At 37.4% G+C, this 24039-nt stretch overlaps 1 protein-coding gene across 6 annotated transcripts in view; it reads right to left on the reverse strand.

Annotated features, from left to right (window-relative positions):
* The window catches only part of gfra1a (gdnf family receptor alpha 1a), an 85125-nt gene that overhangs the window by 15653 nt on the left and 45433 nt on the right, over positions 1-24039 (reverse strand). The gene's annotated exons all lie outside the window — the stretch shown is intronic.

The raw sequence follows: 24039 nt of genomic DNA on the forward strand, positions 1-24039 counted from the left end.
TTATTTACAGACATTAAAAATAAAGATTAAAGCTATTAAAGTTATTCAGTCAAGAGCATTAAGTGATTCTCTTTTTCTTTTGTTGTTTGATTATCATTAATGACAGACAGCAGCAGGTTTATTAGACTGCTGTCACTTTAAGGCGAATACACGAATCCAAAACACTGATTCACATCCAATATTCTCCCAACTATGTATACACATTTAAGACATAACCGAGTGTTTACATGAATACTCGCCAAAACTTATATTTTTGGCATAATTGTGTGTGTATTAGTCCATTCAAGCGCGAAAAGATGCGAAAGAGAATTCACTTCAGAACTCGTACTGTCTGAAATTCGGCATTCTGAATGACGGACTGAATTGAGCTCTCTTTCGCGTTGTCGCGCTTTTTCAGATTTATCCATATGTCTGCACTTTCTCACAGATGTTCACATTGAACGTTTTATGAGACATGCAGCAAGTGTATGCCAATTTATATCCCGCAGGGTAGATCAGCACGTTACAATAATTACGGTAATTGTGCTAATCAGAATCAATAGCCAATTAGACACTCTCTTTCTGTCAATTATTTTGCATGTCTTTTGAGGCGGGGTTTTGCAATGAGGGTGTGTGGTTGAAATGAGCATAATCAGCAGCTTACATCACCTTTAAATCTGTATAAATAAATAAATAACAACAAATATATGTAAACTTTTAAAAGTAAAAAATTGGATTCCATAAGAGAAATAAAAAAGCAGAAAGAACAGACAATGAAAAACAAAGAGTCTGATACTATCTACAGCTCTGAAACCCCTGCTCCACCAAAAAAAAAAAAAAAAAAAAAAATCTTTCATTTGAATACCCCACGGCACTGTCAGGCATGTGAATTAATCATCCCTATTTCTGCAGGTCTGCCAAAACACAGAGGCTGTTTATAAGGAACCTGTTTTTTGTTTTAGGCTGTTTTTTTATGTTAAATGAAACAGTGCTCGTCCCTTTGGATCCCTGCAGCCTAAACAAACAGTCATCTTGGCCGAACAGGGGAGTCATCAAAGCGGCCCGCACGGCTCTTCTCTCGCCTGTCAGCTGCGGCTAATTGCTGGCTTTCTAGCACATTCCACCATTAACTAACATTTCTGGAGACTTGCTGAGCTACAGCAGCAGTTTGGTTATAATGAGAGCCAATTAAAAACAAGAGATGGGTTGTATTAGAGTGAGGGTGTAGCATACATGTGCATGTGTGTGTAAGGCCTGTGCTAATAAGATGGTTGTCTTTAAGGGAGCCCAGGAGGAGGCTGTATCCACAGAGCCTCTAGCAGCAGGAGGTGATGTCATTTGCTTAAGTAAGTCGTGTTGGATCAGACCAAGGCTAAAAACAAGTGTATGAAATGGCTTAAGCCACTTTTCCACAATCTCCAACATTAACGTACAATATGATTGGCGCATTTCGCCCCCTAGTGGCAGTCGCACAGAAGTTTTTAAATCGGTTGTGAAGCAGCCGTTTACCTTCGCTTCTGTAAAATATATGAACGATGAATATATATATATATATATATATATATATATATATATATATATATATATATAACAAATACATCTGAAAGACACAGTAGGTTTTCTAGGGCTAATCAATGTAAATGATTATGTGCAAATTATGCACATTTTACAGAAATAATAATTAGTAATTCTCACCTCACGCTCATAGTTTTGATTATAATGCATCACATTGGGTCGCACGTGACCTAAAAATTCCCCATTCGCAAGAACTCCATGCATCTCCTGTATTACTCTCCATTCGAGATTAATGACATCCAGTCTGTATTTGTTGGACATGGCTTCAAATTGTGCACAATGCAAAGCAAAATGTAGTAATATTTTATCAAAACATATCCAAACTTCTGCCTCTGAAATGCCTTAAATTATGTCATAAATCCCCCTTTACCCTTTTAACCCCTTCCAATACCGGACTTCTTGTGGTATATAGCTTTTCATGATCTAATCAAGTCCTGTCTTTTTTCTTGTTGAATATCCTGCTTCATTCAGAAATTGTGTAAGTAAAATGGACTGGTAACAGTGTTTGCGGTACGCTTCTGATAATGATGCACATTAATAAGTAGATAATTTCGATCAGTGCTGAGTGAGTGATGACTGTCTCTATAACAAGTTAATTTCAAGTCTGTGCTGAAGTCAATAGCACATTCAAAATCATTAAAAATTTCGAGGTCAGCAAGACTTCATCAAAAAACCTTTAAATAAATATATTTTTTATAAAACAGTAGTGTATCTTTATGATATGCACTATGACCCCTTGACCCTCCATAGAACAATGTAAAACAACACCGCTCCACTCCATCTGTTAGCCGTCTGGACTGTAATTCAACACACACACACACACACACACACACACACACACACACACACACACACACACACACACACACACACACACACACACACACACACACACACACACACACACACACACACACACACACACACACACACACACACACACACACACACACACAAGCATTTAAAATGTACACACATTTAAAGTCCATCTGCCCAGACAACATCTGCCCATTCAAGCCCTTCAGCACAGAACAGTCTCTGTGTCTCTGGTTTGCTCTCTGAGAGTGGGTGCTTATCTTTGTGTGGAAGAAAAAGTGGAATGCAATCTCGCCTATTCATAAACAGTGTGATGTTCTCAGTCAGAGCATCAGACATGCACACACACTTTCACACAGACACTCAAAGCCAAAAAAAAAACCTCTCTGCCGAGTTACACTACTGTCAGATGTCATCATCAAAAAAAAAAATACATTCTGTGTGTGTGTGTGTGTGTGTGTGTGTGTGTGTGTGCGCGATGTGCCCTTCTGATCTGATGCCCTGAGGCTGACAAGAATAAAATACCTATTCTGTGGCTTGGCACAAAGAGCTTCAGGTTGAAACAATCCTCTACAGCTGTCTGCCTCTTTCACCTCTTGTATGAACCCTTAGTACCAAATGTCACACAGAAGAGACTGACCAAATCACACATGAACACACACAGACACACAATCCATATAACCAGTGTCTAACATTTACACTCGACAAGCACCACATAAAAGTAAAAAGGGGCTATGGCGGGTAAATAAAACATATTTACTTGCAGTTAGCTGGTAATTTTGTGAAGAATTGCTATATAATACAAGGTTTAAACCCAATTGTAATAGCAATTTACTTTTTTTTTTCTTTTTTTTTCTAAATATACTAAATCTGTATGAATTAGTAAAATTATGCTCAATACAAGCACTATTTAACCGGAGCGAATGAGACGTGTAAGTGAGAGGAGGCGGGTGTGTGTCAATTCACCATCGGAGAGAAGATAGCGAGAACGCACAGCTGATGTTTTTGCCTGTGCCACTGGACACAAAATGGACCAGCACGGAATCGGAAAGACGTAAGACTGACGGGCCGGTTACCGGTCCGGGCTGATTATGAGGAAAATCCTCCGATTCTGGTCCCTGGCCAGTCGATCGGTGCATCTCTAAATCACACACTCACCCCACACCTCACACACACTGGCCATCTTGCCTGGTAGTTAGAGCACGAACCGCCTTCCCTACTGTGTCTCATCTCTGATAAAGCCTAAAATTGATTAGTGTCTCCTATTTCCTTCCTCTTTTGGCTCTAATTTTCAATTTGCAGGAGAATCAGTCTGAATAATGACATTGAATGCTATTAGCAAACCTGAGTATTTACAGATCTGCTTCTTGTGTTTTATTTGGACCTCTGTTATCATCTGTTCTTTCCTTGAGCCAGCACAATAATGATCCAACTGTAGGTAAGTAAAGTTTTTTTTCTAGATTTGTATTTATTTACTGTATATTGATTTACATTAAATAATTAGCCTTAGTGCAGCAGAATGTGTGTTCTTTAGAAGGTGGAGCTCACATAATCTCACAGGTTTGTGTTCCTGTAGCAGCTAAATAACCTACAAAGTACATGTAAGGCACTAGCAACACCAAGGACATGGGTTCAGTTCTCAGATAGAAAGATTGGATGGATGGTTGGATGGCTGTTTGGAAGCTCCAAAATATAAATGAAAACAATGAACTTGTTTTGTGAGTGCGTAGCAATACAGAGAACATACACGTTCCAATTCAATAAAATGAGAGCAAAGGCACTGTAGTCACTCTTTTAATTCTCTCTCACGTCTCTGCTGTTATAACATACTTTCTCTCCAGGATCAGAAAACAGAGGCCTGATTAAATCCTAATAAAAGCCTCACCTGAGGGTTAATGGGAAACGTACAGTGAAACGAGGAGGGGAGGCCAGCACGCTCCTCTCATACTTTATCTGGAACTGAAATGTCACCAGCGATTAGCAGAGAGGTCGTGGATTTGATTAAAACACCACCGTGATTAGAACCTGATGTCCTCTTGAGTGTGTGCACTGTGTATGTGTGTGTGTGTAAGTCTCTCGCTATAACGTTTTATGTGCCTTTCAGGTGATTGTTTCTATAATTGTCTCTTCATTTGCTTTCTCTGCAGTCCAGTGACTGAAAACAAAGACATTTTAATGAGACTAAAAGGATGGGAAACATTAACAAATACTTCGAATGACACGGCTGGTGTGTGTCCAGGTTTTCTCTCCCTGTGTTCATACAGATGTAGATTCCTCACTGGAGATATTTTATAATATAAGGTAAGGACTGTGATTGATAATGTGTTGTAATTAGTTAGCTATATAGGGGCTCTGCCAAAGCCCTGTGCAGTCCTTATGAACACCTTATGAACAAAATAAATAAAAAAAGCATATAATAACATAAATACAAATGAAACATTGTGCAATAAAAGCTACAAGTAACAGGTAATTTTGTTGATGGCTTGGTTTCTATTCGTAGTGTTGTGTTTAGTAGCCTCACCCACAACAAAATATCATTGGTCCAAAATCCTAATCCCAATAACTGTATTAAACATTAAAAATATTCTCACCACTGGTACTCAGTACAAGAGCTTTTTCCTTGTTTACCATCAGTGAACCAGAGAAGCCACATGGTTGGAAAGAAAACCTTGTCTTTCGGTTCTTTGTAGTGCTTAATAAACTCTCTGTTTCTGCAAACAATCCTCCAGTGTAATAACGGCAAATGAAACAGTAGCCGTCCTATAACTCAAGACCTCTGTAATTGATCCCTGAAGCCCTTGTTCTGTCTCTCCTCACTCTTTCGGTCAAGGTGGCATGCTCTCGGAGAAGGACATTCCTTATATTTAGATATAAGATATTTCTTCAGGGTGCATTCGGCAGTGATTGGTTAAATCCTAGGGTAATGGTGGGTTTGGTAAGGCAACCGGTGTTGACAAGATTATGTTGGTTTAGAAAACATGATACTTAGTATTAGTAACAGTTTGAGTAATTCTGAGTAAACTAGCAATTGATGCCTTGGCTGTGTGATTAGCCTGAAGGACTTATGAGCAGTACCCATTTTATTTTTAATATGTCAGATATCTCCACTCCCACCAAAATGGGAGGTTGTTTGAGAAGTTAACATCCCTCACACACATACACACTCCCTCCAGCTTTAGCATCACCATCCTGTTAGAACTCTCGAATGATGAGGATTTATGGCCCAGACTGCCTGCTCGATCCTGGCCCTGTACACAAACATGATCTGTGAGGCATTAATATGCACAGCCCCCCCCAGCCTGTCACAGAGATATACTGTTCTAGCCCCAGAGTACCGGCACACTAAGAGACCTCCATTTCAGGGGAAGTTATACTAGTGAGAATCATTAGACTTGCTGCTGTATTTGCATGGATGCAAGAGATAGTAGAGCTGTGATCTATTTCCCATGATTGGACGTGATGAAATAGAGCATGCAAACAGAATGTTGCTGAATCATAGTCCAAACTTTGGCCATGTACAAATAAGAAAATACTGTTCTTGTTTGAAAAACAATATAGAGAAAGTGATGCAATTTTCATTCATTGTTTAAACAGGATTCTTTTTTTTTTTTTTTTTTTTTTTAAACAGGAACAGAATTTGTGGTCAATATAGTAAGTCCAAAAAGTGTGGGGCTGGTTAGTACTTTTTAATAAAAACAGTAATATTTTGAAATATTATTACAATTTCTATTTTAATATATTTTAAAATGTCATTTATTCCAGTGATAGAAAAGCGAAATTTTCACCAGCCATTACTCCAGTCTTCAGTGTCACATGATCCTTCAGAAATCAATCTGGGGTGCGTTTCCCGTACAACTATATAGCTCACTGCTTAACTACCATAGTACGATGCATCGTTGGAGAAATCAACTAGCTAGTCACGACTGTTTCCCGAAACCGTATGTCGCAAAGTATCGTTCAACCACGTTGGTTTATGACGTCTCACACGTGGTGGACTAATAACTTATTTTAATTAATCTGTTTGAGATCGAATTAACGCTAGATTTTGTCATATAAGTTACAGACATGGCATCTGAAGACCATTTCAAATTTTTCTCAGTTATTTTGCTTTATTACCACACTCAATATTTGGCTCGTTCTTACATAGTTGAGCACGTTCGCACATGCGCAGTCTTTAAAAACGGTGCTTTAAATCTCTTGACAAACTAGAAGACGTAAATTACATTTGTATGTATTCGAAATAAAAAACACGGGTTGTACTGAAGGTCCGCTTGCTTATTTTGCTAAAGATAAGGATTTATTCAGTCTACATTTCATGTAAACTAGAAACTATGCTTCTAATCACAGCTCGATGGTTTCGGGAAACACCAAATCGTTGAACTATGCTAATAATGATGGAACTTGCGACCATAGTTGGCTAACGATGCTTTCGGGAAACGCACCCCTAGGATGATTTTGTGCTCAAGAAATATTTGGTATTATCAATGTTGCAAACACTTGTGCAGCTTTTCTCTTTCTTAACCAATCGTACACAATATGTAAAAGTAAATAATACACTCTCTGATGTTAAATCTATTAGTATTGGTGTGCCTCAAGGTTGCGTATGTTCGCCCTTTCTGTTTACTCTTTATACAAATGACTGTTTTAGTATAAATAAGAACAACTATATTATTAAATACTCTGATGACACAGTGATATTGAGTCTCCTAGAGAAAGATCTAGATATATTAGCGTATCAGTCTGAAATTGAGAATTTTGTGCGGTGGTGCAATGTAAATCATCTTATCGTAAATGTATCAAAAACGAAGGAAATGATAATAGATCCAAAAAGATTAGGTGATTATAGCCCAGTTATCATCTATGATAATATAGTTGAGCAGGTGGATACCTATAAGTATCTAGGTGTGATCATTGATCGTTCATTTACTTGGAAAGCCCACATTGATTATCTTTGTTCAAAATTCCAACAACGACTGTATTTTTTAAGAAGACTTAGGCTGATTGGTGTAAATCAGAGAATTATGCAATTATTTTATTACGCTGTTTTAGGTAGTCTTTTGAATTATGGGATGCAAACTTGGTATGGCAATCTTACGGTCCAATTAAAATCACAGCTTGCTCGTCTTGTGAAAATTGCAATGAAAGTTATGGGTGTTAAGGGAGTACTCATCACTTCAATCAATTTACGAATCACTGATTTTAAAAAATGCACAGAAAATAGTGAGTGATTCAAGCCATGTTTTATTTTCAATGTATCAGATTCTACCATCAGGAAGACGGTATAGAGTCCCATTATGTAAGAGCAACCGTTACAAAAAGTCTTTTATCCCTGTATCTATTAATATGTTAAATAGCAAGATGTAGTAATGTAGTTTGGTAATGCTCATATAGATTTTAGCTTTTTATTTATTGGTTTGTGTGTGCATATGTTGTATGTATGTATTTTTGTATAAATGCAGCTTTGAGTCCAAGACAAATTTCCTGAAAAAGGACAATAAAGTATACAAACAAACAAACAAACAAACAAACAAACAAACAAACAAAAAGTTTAATTTAGAAATATATTAAAACCAAAAATATACCTAAACACTTTTTAACATATATGGATTTTCATGTTTTTTTTTATTGGTTTCATACATTAAATGTGACCATATATTGTATTTGTGATTATATTGCAATATTTCCTATCAAATTGTTATGACTTCAACTTAAAGGTCCCACAATGGCATCAGAAAGAGAGTGAGGACCATCTACAGTACAGCACAATGAAGCAGGGCATGCAGTTTGAAGGGGCTTAGCTGCAGGTCTTGATGAACATGGCCAAAAACAACATTATTACTATGTTAGTTTGGGCAGCTTGTGATATACAAGTTTTTCAGGTCCAAACCCAATGTTTTCATGACTGTAAATAATTTTCCATTTCATTTGATCAACTCACCAAAGTGAGACAGAATGGTGAAAATTCGGTGAAAGTGCATCTATTGCCAGAGGCTTAAAGTGTAGTATATAAACCTCCACAGTGCAATCAGGCTAAAGCAGCAGTGCTTGGCTCTGATTGGCCAGTACTTGTTGCATCCAAACTGGCAGCACTGATAGAGGCCATCTGCTCTGAAACTCAGAGGGCTGTGCGGCTTACCAAGCACCCTTAAAATGACAGCTAAAACTACTATTGAGACTTGTGAAGCATCAGACAGCTCTAGTCCTATGACATCTGACAGACGTCACAGTCATCACTGCACTCTTTATCACTGCCTACTGACTATATGAGTCAAAGGTCACGCTGAAGTGAAGAGACATCGCATCAGAGCCTGTCAGGCAGCTCTACTCGAGAAGGAACGATGTGGGAGGGAAAATACTAAAACGGCAGTCACGTTCAAAAGGCGCCCACTGACTCAACTGCTCATAAAGGACCGGAAAAGTGAGAGATCGCTCTGAGCTAATGCGGAAACCCACTGGGAGTGGAGTATCAGTGTGGCTATCTAAACTGGCAGTCATCTGCGTCTGCTGCACTTCTAAATCATACAAGTACTGTGATATTTCTCTCTTCTCACATTCACAAACAAAAATACAGAGAGCTGTTTAGCAGACCCAGGGGCTTTTGTAATGAGAGAGCAAAATGTGGCTGTGAGATGTTTTTAACATTTAACGGCATTTTTTAACGTGCATTCTCACATCATCTCACTTAAGTGTTATTGCTGTATGAACTCAGTTTAAACAACTTTTCAAAAGAAAGTGTGCTTTCTATTAGCGATGGGTCAGCATGGCGGATCCACAAATTAATAGTTTTTCTAGTCGTTGTTTTAGATTTAAATTAGCCACTGCATCGGTTCTCGTTCTGTTTTTTTCAATGTCTCACACATTGAATTTTGTGTTAGGAGGAAGCTGTGTCAAGTTAAAAAAGTAAAAGTCGCAATGAACAGAGGTAGTTTCTTCCATATTGATAGTTCTAAGTTAAACAGATTATCAAAAAAGAAAAAAAATGTAGGGCATGAACTTGGTTCAACCCAACGGTTGTTGATTGGATGGAGGCAGATCTGAATGAAAGTGTGGTAGATTTTCCCCCTACGCACCTGACTTAGTTGCTTTGACACCTGAAAATATTATACTCAAGTTGAGTTACCTCTGAACGCGCGAGTTGATACAATCTAACCCCGCCTAAGAGTCTCACAAAGAGTCGAACGAAGTCTCGCCCCCTATAGAACACTATCACTTGGGAATAAGATCTCTAGTGTTCCTAACGCGATCCACACTATCACTTGGTAGTAAGGTCTCTAGTGTTTCAATAAATAACTTGCTCCACTAGCTTACTTCCTGCGCAGGAATAATAGACAAACAGACTTCAACAAATGTCCTCTAAATGCTTTAATCACGGCCGGGAGTTCTCGACATTTCCTCAGAGAACTTCCCCCAAGAAGAAGCATTAAGCATGGCCGGAGGATCTCAGACAAATTCCATTGAGAATCCCACCAGTAAAACACAAATACAACAGTTTTATAAGGAGGTATGGCAAAAATGACACGAAACATTACTTAATTTGATTGTTCTTTATAGACAAGCCCTCTTTTTACTAGGTAACCAAACTCTGTTTTTGGTTTTGAGTTTAGACATCTGTCTAGTTTCATTTCCCATATTTGTTACACACACACGCACACACACTCAAAGTCACAAGTTTTCCCTTGGTTTCGAACAGAACATTTTGTTCAAATGTTAGGATGTTAAATGTTAGATGGTAAAACATGGTTAGTTTAATATTCAGTTTAACATTTCCAGGACAAAAGCTTGCGGCGAAGGTAAAGAGGGGCGGAGTTTGAGCAGTGAGAGGATCAAAATGATTGGAGAAGTTCTGCATACATCACCTAAAGTTTCACCAGAAGATCAAGTTTGGACATTTTGATTAAAAATTACGAGGTCAAATATAAAAATAAGGTAAGTATTGAAGAATCATTTACAAAAAAACTTCTTTTTTTTTTCATTCCGACTTTAAAAGCACATCTTAGGACCTCAAGGATTTGGTTATTCAGATGCAGACCATCTAGCTGCTCATTAACGCACACATTTTTCCTATGTGTGGTGGACCATAAATCAGCCCAATTATCCAGAGCTAAGACGTCAACTAGTACTTCAGACAACCCACTGACTAGTTGATTATGAAAATATGTAGTTCTATGCATCCCTATTTTCTATTTATAAGGCCAAAATCTCATTTTCGCAAATGAAACAAAATGAAAAAGTTATGAATATCCATATTATATAAGTTGACAGTTATACATTCTATATTTAAATCAGCGTCCCACCACTTTAAATAACTATATGAGACACTTGTAGTTGGGTACGCTCTGTGTTCAGCGGTGCAAAAGTCATCAGAGAATGTAATCTCGCTTGTTCTCTCCCCAGCTTTTAAGAGTCCCTGGTCTATTATTATCTCAGTGATATGATATTTTCCTTTGCCATCCTTGTCATTACTCAGAATGTCAGCTGCCAATCATAGGAGCCATGCAGAGGAAATGAACAGTCTGTTCTAAACGCTGAAAACTACAGCTTTCATTCAGTTTGAGAGGTTACGACAGGGATTCATGCATCTAAAGGGATTTTCAGACACCTGAAAAAAAGAACTCTCAAAGCAGGAATCATTTGATATCGAAACTTACAAGAGATGGTTGAATATAAAAACTAAAAACATCAACATAAAATACCTCAAATTTATTTCAGAGACAAAGTTAAGAAAAGTATTTGAGCTGAATTGTTCTAGAAGACAGACACGAGAGCTTAAAGATAACCAAGTGATTAACATAATGTGACATAATAGCAAACGTTTAATCTACACAGTTGGTGGTTACAGTTGAAAAGTTTACATTTAGCAGAAAAAACAACATTGTCTCCAGTCTATCAACCTTTATAATTGGGCTGTAGTGTTGCTGAATTCACAAAGCATTGCAGACTCACAGGTTTGATTGATGATGCTCATTTTCTAAGCGCTGTCTTCGACACTTAAAGTGCATATGACCTAGTTCTGTTGGCTATACGTTTTTAATTTAACATCCACAGTGCCAAAGTATGCCCTGAAGATGGATGACTACTGCACTCCCAATTCTGGCAAGCAAAGTTGAGGATCACACAGCAAAAACAGTCAGGTTTGGTAGAGATGTGGGCAAAGAGAAACAGAAAGACATATAGAGCGACACAGAGGCTGGTAGACTAACTGTCATACTGTAACATAAACGTAATTATTGGCTTATCATATTGGAAATCCTGAAATTTCAGTATAATCAAGAAAGAAAGAAAGAAAGAAAGAAAGAAAGAAAGAAAGAAAGAAAGAAAGAAAGAAAGAAAGAAAGAAAGAAAGAAAGAAAGAAAGAAAGAAAGAAAGAAAGAAAGAAGGCACACTTCACTGCTCTCATATCTAATTGGAGGAAATATAGGGTCTCTGGAGAATCTGTCTCTCTGCCCTCAAAGAAACAGCAATGATGCAAAGATATTTTTTCACATCAAACACACCAACATGTTACTCTCCTGCATTTTGTTCCCTCTTTGAACGCTAAAAACTGCTGGTGTTTCATTCACTGTCACTGTTGCTGGAGTTTGGATATTTGGCATCCTACTTAAAAAACTAAAGTATAACAGAAATGGATGGGGGGAGAGAACTGAAAACAATGCAGATACGCACAACATCCTGATTTTATTTATTCCCAAATTGCTCGCTTACACCAGTTGGGAGGTAAAGGAACAAGCCAATGAGGTCATTATTACCTAATGAGATTACCTAATGACTTCACAGGGGTTCCAGAGCCAATAACTGCCAGATAACTTCCCCTGTAATTATTTGGAAACACCAGTGTGTGCTTCCTCGACATTAAGCCAACATTTTAATCACATTGTCTGAGTGCTTCATAGAGCACAGCAAGGCTGGTTTGTTGAAAACACTCTTTGATTAGCTGGATTAGTGATGTTCATGATTTAAGCCACAAAACCATCACCATGCACCAATACCACAGTTTTTTTTTTTTTTTTTTTCGTAAAATACTAGAAACTTTAATCTAGGGTGCGCATATGATCATGCAAATTTGTAATCCAAGCATAATCAGATTTTTTTAATTGTGATTGGCTGATGAAAGTTTAATTCAATTAATGCCTAACAATCATAGAAGCAACAAAGGAAACATTTTAGAAAGTGAGCCTATATAATTTAAATATTATATAATTGAACAGTAAATTGAATTCTGCTAAACAGTATAATTGAATTTGAATCAGACTGAACACACAGATTTACCTTGCTTCCCTTTTTTTTAAGTTCATATAGTGGCACATTCAAATGAATGTATAGATGCACGAGCGCTTCCCATAAAATCCGTTCCATCATCTTCATGAATGCATGGCACATAATTAATGGAGCTGCATGGGAAGTGAGAGGATGTATACTCTGAAACAGTCGCTCGTCTGGGTTTGTCAGGCCTCTGGCGGCATACTTTACTGTGGTCAGACCAGATATGCTTTATGACCTCTCATTAATACCCATTACTATGGAGGTCAGTCAGGACATGCTGGTGGGTTATCTACAGGACTATAAACCACAGCACAATGAGAATGACTGCATCCATCACTCATACAGCTCAGACTATGATAGAGAGAGATGAAGAGATGGCGAGGCGGCTAGAGCAGGAAAAAAAGAAAGAAACAGAAGACATTCATAATAAACGAAGGGGTGAATCAATAGCTGGGGAAGATGTGATGATGAAATCTTTCAGTGTGAGTGTTAGTGATGAAACCCAGACAGACATGAATAAAGAATTAACAGTCTGAGGAAAAACTGAATCGCAGTAGGCCTAGTCCTTATACCCATGCATCAATAGATGAGGAAATTAACAGTTTTACAACATTAAGTGCTGTAAAAAGCCAAACAAGGTTCTAACACTTAATGACCAATGAATTTGCATGACTTTTCCATGACCTTCCACATTCTGTTTTTTTGTTGGAGGTGTGATTTGGCTTTTTGAGCCTGCGAGCCCACTTTAACATCTATAATTATTATCTATTAGCTTGTATCATGTGCTGTCCAATGAATCACACAGGATGGATCACACAATAACAGTACAAAAGAGCAATATCTATCCAATGAAATATGACCTTTCATGTTATACATTTCTGATTTAAAACATGTTTATATTCCATGGTATACATGTTCAAAAGTTTGGGATTTTTAAGATTTGTTTTTAAAAGAAGCCCCTTTTAAAATGTTTATTAATTTATGAAAAACATAGTATTAAGAGTAATATTGTGATATATTATTACAATTAAAATAACTGCAATTTCAGCAGCCATTAGTCCGGTCTTCAGTGTCACATGATCATCAGAAATCATTCTAATGTGCTTATTTGCTGCTCAAGAAACATTATAACATTCTTATTATTATCAATGTTGAAAACATCATATTTTTGTGGAAACTGTGAGACATTTCATTCCACAATTTTTGAGGAATAGAAAGTTTAAAGGAGCATTATTATTATTTGTAAGTAATATAATTCTTTCTCAACATTATAAATGTCTGTATAAAACGTTTGATCAATTTAATGCATCCTTGATGAATAAAAGTATAAATTGCTTTTGAATGGTAGTGAATTGAGTTTTTCCATAAACCCTGTACAAACCCTGTACTAAATCATGGTCGCAAATCTCTTATGAGAGACCATAAATACAGAATAAAAGCAGCAATAAAAGCCAATGAGATCCAACTATCCAGCACAAAACTGACTGCACTGCTCTGATTTTGGATGAAAGGAAACAGTTGTTCTCAAAGGTGGAAGCATATGGCAGGGATCACTGCACATAGCTCAGATTGAATGAGGGTGCCCTTTGCTTTTGCCTGCTACTTCAAGAAAAAGCTAAATGGACCCTTAAGGAGTTAGAGAACTAAAACACAATGTCCTGCAAAGTTCTGTTGAAGAGCCGGTGGCTATTGCATCACTTATCAGCCAGCCCAGACGAAATCTAAAGACTTTTTAAAGCATTTCCTCAGCTGCATATTTGGGTGAAATGGATTTAAACACTGTAAAATGTGTTAAATGAAGCTGAGATTACCACATCCCGGTTAAGCATAATCAAATAAACCAAAATATTGCATGCACATTTTGTGGAAATCTGCACATGCAAATCAGTTCCTTGTTTTCTATCAATTTATACTGTATCAGCGAGGTAGCGAGTTTTTAGTGTGGCTCCTTTATAATCAAAAGAAACCATTATTTTCCCTCAGGAAAAAAGCACTGTCGTTTGTCCTTTGATAGTGAAGAGGGTGGAGATCAGACGTTTTAGTAAGAGTTATGAGTTTAGTATGAGCTTGTAGACAGGACGAACTTCAGTCTAAAGGAAACTGGATGACAGGAGATTAAAGTCACAGTCTGGACTCTCTGTAGCATTACAAGACAAGTGCCAGGTCTTTGATTTGTACTTAAAGTTAAGTGCCTGTATGCTGTGATGTATATTTAAAGACCAGTGCAGTACTTAGCAGTAGAAAGGGACATTTTTAAAAAGGGGGGAAGTTTATAAAGGGTAAAATTAGGGGGCTTGAGTCTTGTTTTGTGTCGGGTGAAAGTGTACGCTGGTGATTTTGCATTAGTGCTGAGCCCTGACCCACTGTAATGGACTGAATGATGGAAGAAACGTCTAGTTCAGCAATCGCTTTGAGCCAGAACACGAGGAATTGACTCGTATGCCGATCAATAGTCTGGTAGCACGCCGCTAAATGAACAGGACACATTCAAAGATTTGTGTTCATCAAAGAACAAGTCGATTTTTTGTACTTCATGTAATAACTCTACTCTGGATGGAGAGCAGAATTATTAAGCACAACTTAACATGTCACCCAACTTCCCTTCCAACCGACTGAAAAGGCCAACGCAATGCAATATGAGCCACTGGCAGAGCTTCCAGCAATAATTGATTCCAGAGCGCCATTGATGACTTGGAACATGGGCGCTCATCTCATCTCCTCAGGGGTTTGACGTCCTGTGGGGTTTTATTCCAGCTGTGTTCTACTACACACTTATTTGACTAATTAGTTTTTAACTGTGGATGGATATTAATAATGACAGCAAGGGCTGCGTAAAATCGTAACTTGAGCATGTACAATAGATATGAACATTAAACATGCCAACTTTCACAATTCATAATGTAATCTGGGGATTTCAAGGGGGGCCACAAGAAAAAGTTACAGGGTCTGCGGAAAACAAGATAATTTTTTAGGGCTGTCAAAGTTAACCATATATATAACATTCAATTAGGTTGGAATTTGGTTTTAGTTTTGGTTATATATATATATATATATATATATATATATACCGGTTATATATAACCAAAACTAAAACCAAATTCCAACTACAAGAGATTTGACTAACAATATAAGTGGACCTCAGGGGGTAAAAATAAAAATAAGTAATGTGTTACATGATTTTAGAATGTATGACATCCCTTTAATAGTATGTGAGTTATGATCGAAATACCCATGACAGCTGGCTGTTGGTCTGTACGTTATTGGGAGAAAAGTGAGTGCAAGGTACGGACTTCACTGGAGCTGCCTACACAACAGGTCTTTAACAGTTTCTCTGAGATGTGTGTTTGCATGTATTTGTCTAGAATCCTGCCCAGGTCTATGCTAGGCAATGTCAGGCTATAATCTTTTCTGGCTCCAGTGTCTGTAATTAATGGCTCTATTCTGGTGTGTGGAATGACGAGGAAACACCCTGGTAAGCATCAATGTGATGCTCTGAGTTTAAATTAGCTCCAGAGTGAAGCGCTCAGCCATTACATGAGGCCAAAGGTCATACAAACTCTCCCCCTATGTGCTCCACCTCTCTATTTCTCAGTCTTGATATAAGCTGTGTCAGAGAACATCTCAATATTTCCTTGTGCTCTTAATTGGGAGAATTAAGACCTGAAAATCTTCTGGTGCACTTGCAAAATCCATTTGGCAGGCTGTAGCTCTGCCGTTGTTATTTTAAAACCCATAATGTATCTTCAAGCTTAATCAATCCTCTCTACTTGTTTAAAAGTATTTAAATTTGCATGATTCTGGATTTGTGTTTAAAGGTTCTATTATGAAATAGGCGATAAGGGAGAAATAGTCTTTCTTGATTAGTGCTTAGGCAGGTGTGTGAGGACAATATGCACATACCCCGCAGAAAACCAGAGACCACCTGCTTTCGTTTAGATCCCATAAGCCCAATCTGTGCCTCTCTGACATTTTAAGAACATATTGAATTGAACAACCCCCTTCTAATCTCCTATAGAGTTTCTATGGCACTTTCTTTTTCCAATGTCTTTTCCTCCTCTCTGGGATTGTGAAGATTGGAGTGGTATCAGACAGCGCTTTTGTTGAAAGCTTTTTGGTTAGCAGATGCAGTGTGCTGAGCTGTTGCTGCTGACACTGTGCAGATGCATAAAGTGTTTGAAATGTGGAGTATTGTGATGGAGCAGTCACAGGCCCGGGAAGAAATGTGTCTTTCTGCACCACACTACTCCTGACACGGTGTCTGGAAAGAAGAGGAAACCTGCAAGTTTTTTTAACAGGTCAAAAAGCCCAAGGAAGCAATCATCCATCGAAACCAGTGACCTGTAGATGATGGAAAGGGTGGCCAGATGCAGGGAAGTGAAGTGTTATCTAAATGTTATACATTCCTTACGCTGATAAGCTGGAGTGGTTTAAGTCATGGTTGTAAAGATATAGATTAGATGACAACATTGTCAAACACGTTCATTAGTTCAAAATCTGAAGTGTAAAAGTGATTGCATATACATCTGTTCAAAAGTTTAGGGCCAGTAAGAGTTGAAAGAAATGAATTTGCATCAATTTCAAGGTTCAAGAGGTTATGTATCATAGAAAAGCCCACATTTAGATTCGACCCTAATGTGGTATGTCTAGAAAACTAATTAGATTAAAAGAGTAGCCTTCTTTAATGTGTGTATAGTGTCTTTCCTGTCAGTTAATTTGCTCTCACAATGAAGCCAATTTGATGTTATGAAAGATCCCTACAGAGGGACTGGACACATATGACCTGCACATAGCATTGTGGGATATCTGCCCTGAGTAATCAGGATAAACTTACAGCTTTGCGCTTTAATGAGGCAAAAATGGAAACAAATGGAGTGTGTGCTCCCATTACTCTTCAGTGTGTCCAGGGAGACAGAGGGAAAAAGAACAGAAGAGAGGTAAAAAGAGCAAGAGAGACTGCACTTAAATGAATTAAACATCTCTTAATCTGTTTGTGTTCCACCTGAGCTCAGATACATCAGCTCCAAATAAAAAAACTGATGGTTAGGAGAAAGTATAATGGGGGAACAAAGAAGAGACATAGATCACATGAACACTAAACTTGAGGGTAAAAATGAGATGTGATAAATGTGATAATTGTCTTCATGTGGAACACCACAATATGCCAGAATAAGTGAGATTTCTCAAATGTAAACAAATCTAGATAGCAGAGCATCACAGGGTTTGTGTAGTCAGAACCCAGTGTTAACAATACCATAAATACACACAAAACAAAACCAGAGCAAAAAAACAACAACCAACAAGTACAAGCATATTATTTACACATTATCTCCTCTGACAAAACAGTGAATTAATTTAGACTTTCCTATAAACATAACGACACAAAAAGTGTTATTACTGTTTTCACAGCATTGATTAACAAAGGATGTTATGTCTTGAAGTTTCTTTGCAGTTACAGTATGTGGAGATATTGCTTCCTGTACAAGGTGACTGAATGCACATGAATAAACTGAGCTTTTTCAAAATTATTTGGAAATACTGTGGAACACAAACGCAGAGGAAGAGAAAACAAGTGGTCAATATGATTTGTGTACTATAAGTCTTCACACTTTTTGATCAATGCATTTTCATGACTTTTCCATGACAGTTTGAATAGTTTGTAATCAATGAAAGATGTTAATCATTTTTATTTATAGTAATTTAGTAATGCATCACTGATATATGAACCCTGTCAACCTGTCTTTGAAAAGAACTCAAACGCTATCATGTGACTTCAGTAGACTTGGAATAAAGCTCACTGGTAATATTGTTGATGTTTATGATGCTGTTAATGATGCTTTAGCATGTAACTGTAGGAAAAAGTGCAATCAGTACATTAGCAAAATTTCCCCCTTTAAGTCTAAGAGTTCTGTTATCCGCTGTCGGCTACTGCCGTGAGTTACTTGTGATTGGAAAATGTGGAAGTGGAGCCGTGACCTAACTTAATTGGTATTAGCTACAATAGGCTATAGCTTAAGATTTATTACGCTTGGATTACTTTGTTTTTGCTTTGTGGAATAAATGTTCAACTTTGTTTACAGATTTGCTGACTGCGTTTGGATGACAAGAAGCTGGAACTCTGCCGCTGTTGTTAATGCATCTGTGAGAACATTTACGTCCTGTTAGCAGGGGCTTAGAAAAGTGGGTTGTGTCATTACATATCTATACTGCTGTTTCTGTAGCAAGCAAAAGCCAGGGGATTTTTTCTCTAAATCACAAACACACATACAGTACACGTGTGCACACAGAAATGATTCACTCCATGAACACAGTGATGGGGGTTTTGGGGGAGAGTTGCATAATGTCCAAGGATTTATGAGAATGTGCAGCATTTTGTTGCCATAGTAACTTGCAATAAAAGGTATTCTAAAATGCCCTATTCATTTTGAAAATTCACCAAACATCTCCAAGGCAAGTGATTATAATACATTATACATCTAATCTCTTTTTCCCCCTCACAAAACCATATTTGAAAATGCATTACATGAGTCAACCCACACATTATTAAAATATATCACAGCAAAACCTTTGCTGGGAAAACTATGATGCCTCAATATGGTGTCTGTCTGTTGGAAAGAGGTCATAGTAATGTAATCAACTTTAAGTCTCTATAGGAAATCTATAAGTTGCATGCAGGGTTCAATTGTAATTTATTTCTAAATACAATCTCAGATAATAATCTCAACTAGTTTGAACATTTGAAACTGTTTGTCAACTTTATAGCTGTAAATCCATTCCATCTGTCTGTCCAGTCCTGTTTATTAGTGTAAATGCATGGATAAACTGACATATTAAGTCAAATCCATATATACTATTCACCCATTTAATTCCTCACCAAAATCTGCGCATGCTATTAATCTGATTTGTGAACAGTGGAGAGAATGAGAAAATGTATTCTACATTATCTCACAAAGTACACAATATAGTGTATTTAAAAAGCTGGATTAACTTTCACCACTGTTCATTATTTATTTATATAATCAGTTTTCTCCTCACTACATAAATGCATGCAGTCCAAAAACATCTTTCTTTTTTGCATGTGAATCCATGTAATTATCATAATAAAACGCCAATCTGAATAATTCTGTTTCATGGTTTAAAAACAGGAAATACGACTTGTTTTCCAGAACCTGATTTCATTATCATTCTCAGTCCAGCCAAATCTATAACAATGGCACTGTTTCAAGAAAACACATTCATTGTCATTTTTATTTGTTTAATATGATAGGCAGAGAGAGAAAGACAATAAATGAGTTCGCTGTTAACTGCTCCTGATGTGCACAATGACTGAATGTGCATAAACATTAAAAGGAGGCACACATTAATTAAGCATGCAAAATCCACAGATAATGGGACGCTTTCATTGGCCTACAAAACTAATGAAGAGTCAGTGCATTGCTGTGTTTGAACCTGATGTCAGATTTCCTTTCATTTACTCGTCCTCTGTTATTTTAACTTGACGCTTTTCTAGGAAAACAGACTTCATTATTTACCGTTCAGCCACACTGAAGTACCGACACTCGTACAGTTCAAGTATAGGATAATGTACAGCCAGACAGTCATTAAGACAAGCCCAGACAGGGTGACCAGGACATTGACTTGAATCTTGAATAAATAAATGCATGGAAATGAAATATTAATTTGTATGGAAGATTGTTTCCGCCACGGAATAATAAATGTAAAAGATAATGTTTATAAAGTCCAATTCTGAGTCTTACCAACTTATGGCCTCCTTTGCAGAATAATTTTCATATAAACGACAGACAGATAGATAAATAGATAGATGGATATATATATATATATATATATATATATATATATATATAGATAGATAGATAGATAGATAGATAGATAACAGGGCACACGTAAGATTTGGTCTGGTTATAAAAGATTTGAGTTTAGGATGAGTGGGTCTGGGAACACATAATTAATCCCTTATGTACCCCCTTCCCCCCCACAAAGTACCATCACTCTCAGCTCTAAAGTCCCCACAGTTTTTCTAATAACAGAGTCTGTTTCTGCTCTGCGAGAGACAACATTATTCCCTTAAGTGTATGACAGGCATTCAGGGGATAGTTCACCCAAAAAAAAAAGTGCTGTTAATTTACCCTCAGGCCATCCAAGATTTTTTTCTTCAGTAGAAGAGTAAAGACGTTTTTTAGCTGAAACCGTGGTCCTTGGAGTTTCATATAATAAAAGTCAATGGCTACCATCACTTTGAAAGTAAAAAAAAAAAAAAAAAAAAAAACACAGGCAAAACTACATTAATACCGGTGTCTCCTGACAATACATTCAGGTCTTGTGAAGCAAAACGATCGGTCTGTGCAAGAAACTGAACATCCTTTACAACATTATTACCTGTAATCCAAAGCCTCAGGAAACAGTCCAGAGTGTCTTCCCAAGCCCGAGCTTCCTGACACATTATAATGAAGTATGAGCAGGAGCTCAAACGTTGGGAATCTGTTAAAAGTCAATCTTCCCAATTGAGAACGTGCAAACGAACTTAATCTTAATTTTTTATATAGGTTGCGGTATCCAGGATAAGCACAAGTAAGGACCATTTTGATGAACAACACAACACACACATCTTCCCTCTGTTGTAAACAAACAGTTTCAGCTCATGTGTGAGTTTTCTCCGGCACTGATGTCATACTGCGACAGGAAGCTCACGCTCTAGACTGCCGTGAACACACCCAGGACCGTTTACCGAAGCTGTGGATTACAGGAAATAATGTTGTAAAAAAAATTCAGTTTCTTGCACAGACTGATCTTTTTGATTCATAAATCCACAGTGTATTGTCAGGAGCCACAGGTATCAATTTGGATTTGCCTGTATGTGTTTTTTTACTCTCAAAGTGACGGTAGCCATTGACTTTCATTATATGAATCACCAAGAAACACGATTTCAACTAAAAATCTTCTTTACAGTTCTACTAAAGAGAAAAAAAACCCCTACATCTTGCATGGCCTGAGGGTGAGTAAATTAAAAGCAATTTTTATTTTTGGGTGAACTATCCCTTTAAATTTATTTATGTTTACTGTGATACAAATAATAAAGTTTAATGTTTTCCACAGACAGCACTTCAGATAACAGTTGCCTATCGGCAATAAATCATTGAAAAAAAATTCACCTAAAAATAAAAATTCTGTCATTACTTACTCAACCACATGATGTTCAAATCCATGATGTTTTTTCAACATTCTTTTCCATTAGACCATTCATTGTGACCTTTTTTGTCAAGTCATTTTACTGACATTTTTTGTGAAGCTCAAAAAAACAAAACATTTTTGAATTGTTCAGTCCATTTTCTGAACCAAATCAGCTTGTTCACTAAAAATAACTGTTTTAAAAGAACAATTCATTAACCGATCCAGTTCTCGAGTTCAACTCATTGACTCTGTAACCCATTTGCTAATTCTCAAGTTAAACGCTCACTCAAGGGGACATATTATCAGTAAATAAATTACTTACATTTACATGTATGGCTATATAGAGATCATGGAATATAGTTGTCAGGACTCTGGTTTGATCTTCAGCCTTTCTGCTGTTTGTCTTGTGTCTTGATTGTCAGTTTACCTCACTCTACCATCACAGCTGAATCCCATTCTAATTAGTGCTCTCACTCTTCATTACTCACACACCTGTTTCTCATTTCTGCACTGATTTTCTCCACTACTTATGCTTCTCTCTTTCTTTGGTTCTGTCAGTGTGTCTTGGTTTCTGTCCGTTTCACCACTGTCCCCTTGCCTGAAAGTCTTGTTTTGGTTGCTGCTAAACCTTGTCTGATTATTTTACCCTGTTTTGTTGTTTATTTGCCTAGTTCTAGTGATGGGCAGATCGAGGCTTCGTGAAGCAATGAAACAGTTGAACCAAATGGTCCATATTGTTTCGAGGCTTCGAATCAATCCGACACCCGTCTCCACGGTGACACCTAGTGGTCACTTGCAGGTGTTGATCTGAAACAACCTTGACGAGCCATTAAAATTATTATTTTTTTATTTTTATTATTGTACTTTTCTAATATGTGAATCTTGTAACATATAGGCTCATCACTGTGCATAATGTTATTTTGGTCCTGCAAAATGAATATTAATAAAATAAATCAAGCCACAACGTCTCACTTTTTTAGATATTTTTATTCAAAAATATTAATTTCTCTGCTGTGGAAGGACTAGCCTACTTCTTTTTTTACAGATAATTTCTCCAGCCTTTGAAAAAATCCTCTCACAAGGGACACTTGTTGCTGGAATGCAAAGATATTTTTTAGCCAGGACATACAAATGAGGAAAGATTACTGCTCTCTCTTTCCAGTAAGTTAGTGGATCATGAGTTCTGGGCAAATACGCATCGTTGATGTATTTTTTATTTTTTTTTCACTTCCACTGTGGCATCAGCTGTAGCATTGTCTATCATCTGGGTTTGATGGATACGAGTATCAAAAAGTTCCCATAAACTGTCCTGTGTTTCTACTGGTGTTGATGTTGATGATGTTGATGGGTCTGATGTTGACATTTCTATCCCTATCTTTAATCTATCTATGTATCTATCTATCTATCTATCTATCTATCTATCTATCTATCTATCTATTAATCTAGCTGTCTATATATTTATATATATGTATAATGTGTCACTATACTCTGTGTCTCTAGCCTATCAGTCAATGTGTTGTGTAAATTTAAATGTAAGCCTAAATATAACTAAACAAATCGCACTATAAATGACGTTATATCACCAAAAATCGGCTATCTCAATATCAAACTCCTCTCACAAAAACCCACGAGGTCAATATGCGTTGATTTCACTTATATAGCCTACAGATGTGCGATCGTGTGGTCTGTTTCCGACCGTGACAATCAAACGCTGATTCGGCGGATCACACCTGATGAAACACTCGTGAAACACTTCGAGGCTTCATTTGGCCATAGTCACGTGACATGGGTGTTTTGAATCACGCTTCGGATCAGTGTTTCGAAACATCTGCGTTTCGGGATCTCGCAAAGCTTCGGAACGACTGTTTCGCGTCAGCCATCCCTACCTAGTTCCTGTTTCCTGTCTTGACTCAGCTTGCTCTCCTGGTTTTTGACCCCCTGCCTGTCCTGGACTATTGCCTTGGCTTTTCCTTAAAGTTTGGTTCGCTACTGGCTTTGACCCCAGCCTGTCCATTGGATTTCGACTCTGCCTCGCCCTCTTACTTGGTGGCTCGGCTACCAATTATTTTGTATTTTGTTTTGTTTCGCTTCAATCTTTTTGACAATAAATTCCATTCTCAATTGATCTGCTCTTGGGTCCCTGTTGTCTCTGCACCTCCCTAACAGTACACACTGACCAGGATGGATCCAGCAGACCAATCTCAGCTACGTTCGGCTGTGGA

The sequence above is a fragment of the Phoxinus phoxinus genome, assembly GCF_949152265.1.
Source record: "Phoxinus phoxinus genome assembly, chromosome: 14".
NCBI classification, from domain to species: domain Eukaryota; kingdom Metazoa; phylum Chordata; class Actinopteri; order Cypriniformes; family Leuciscidae; genus Phoxinus; species Phoxinus phoxinus.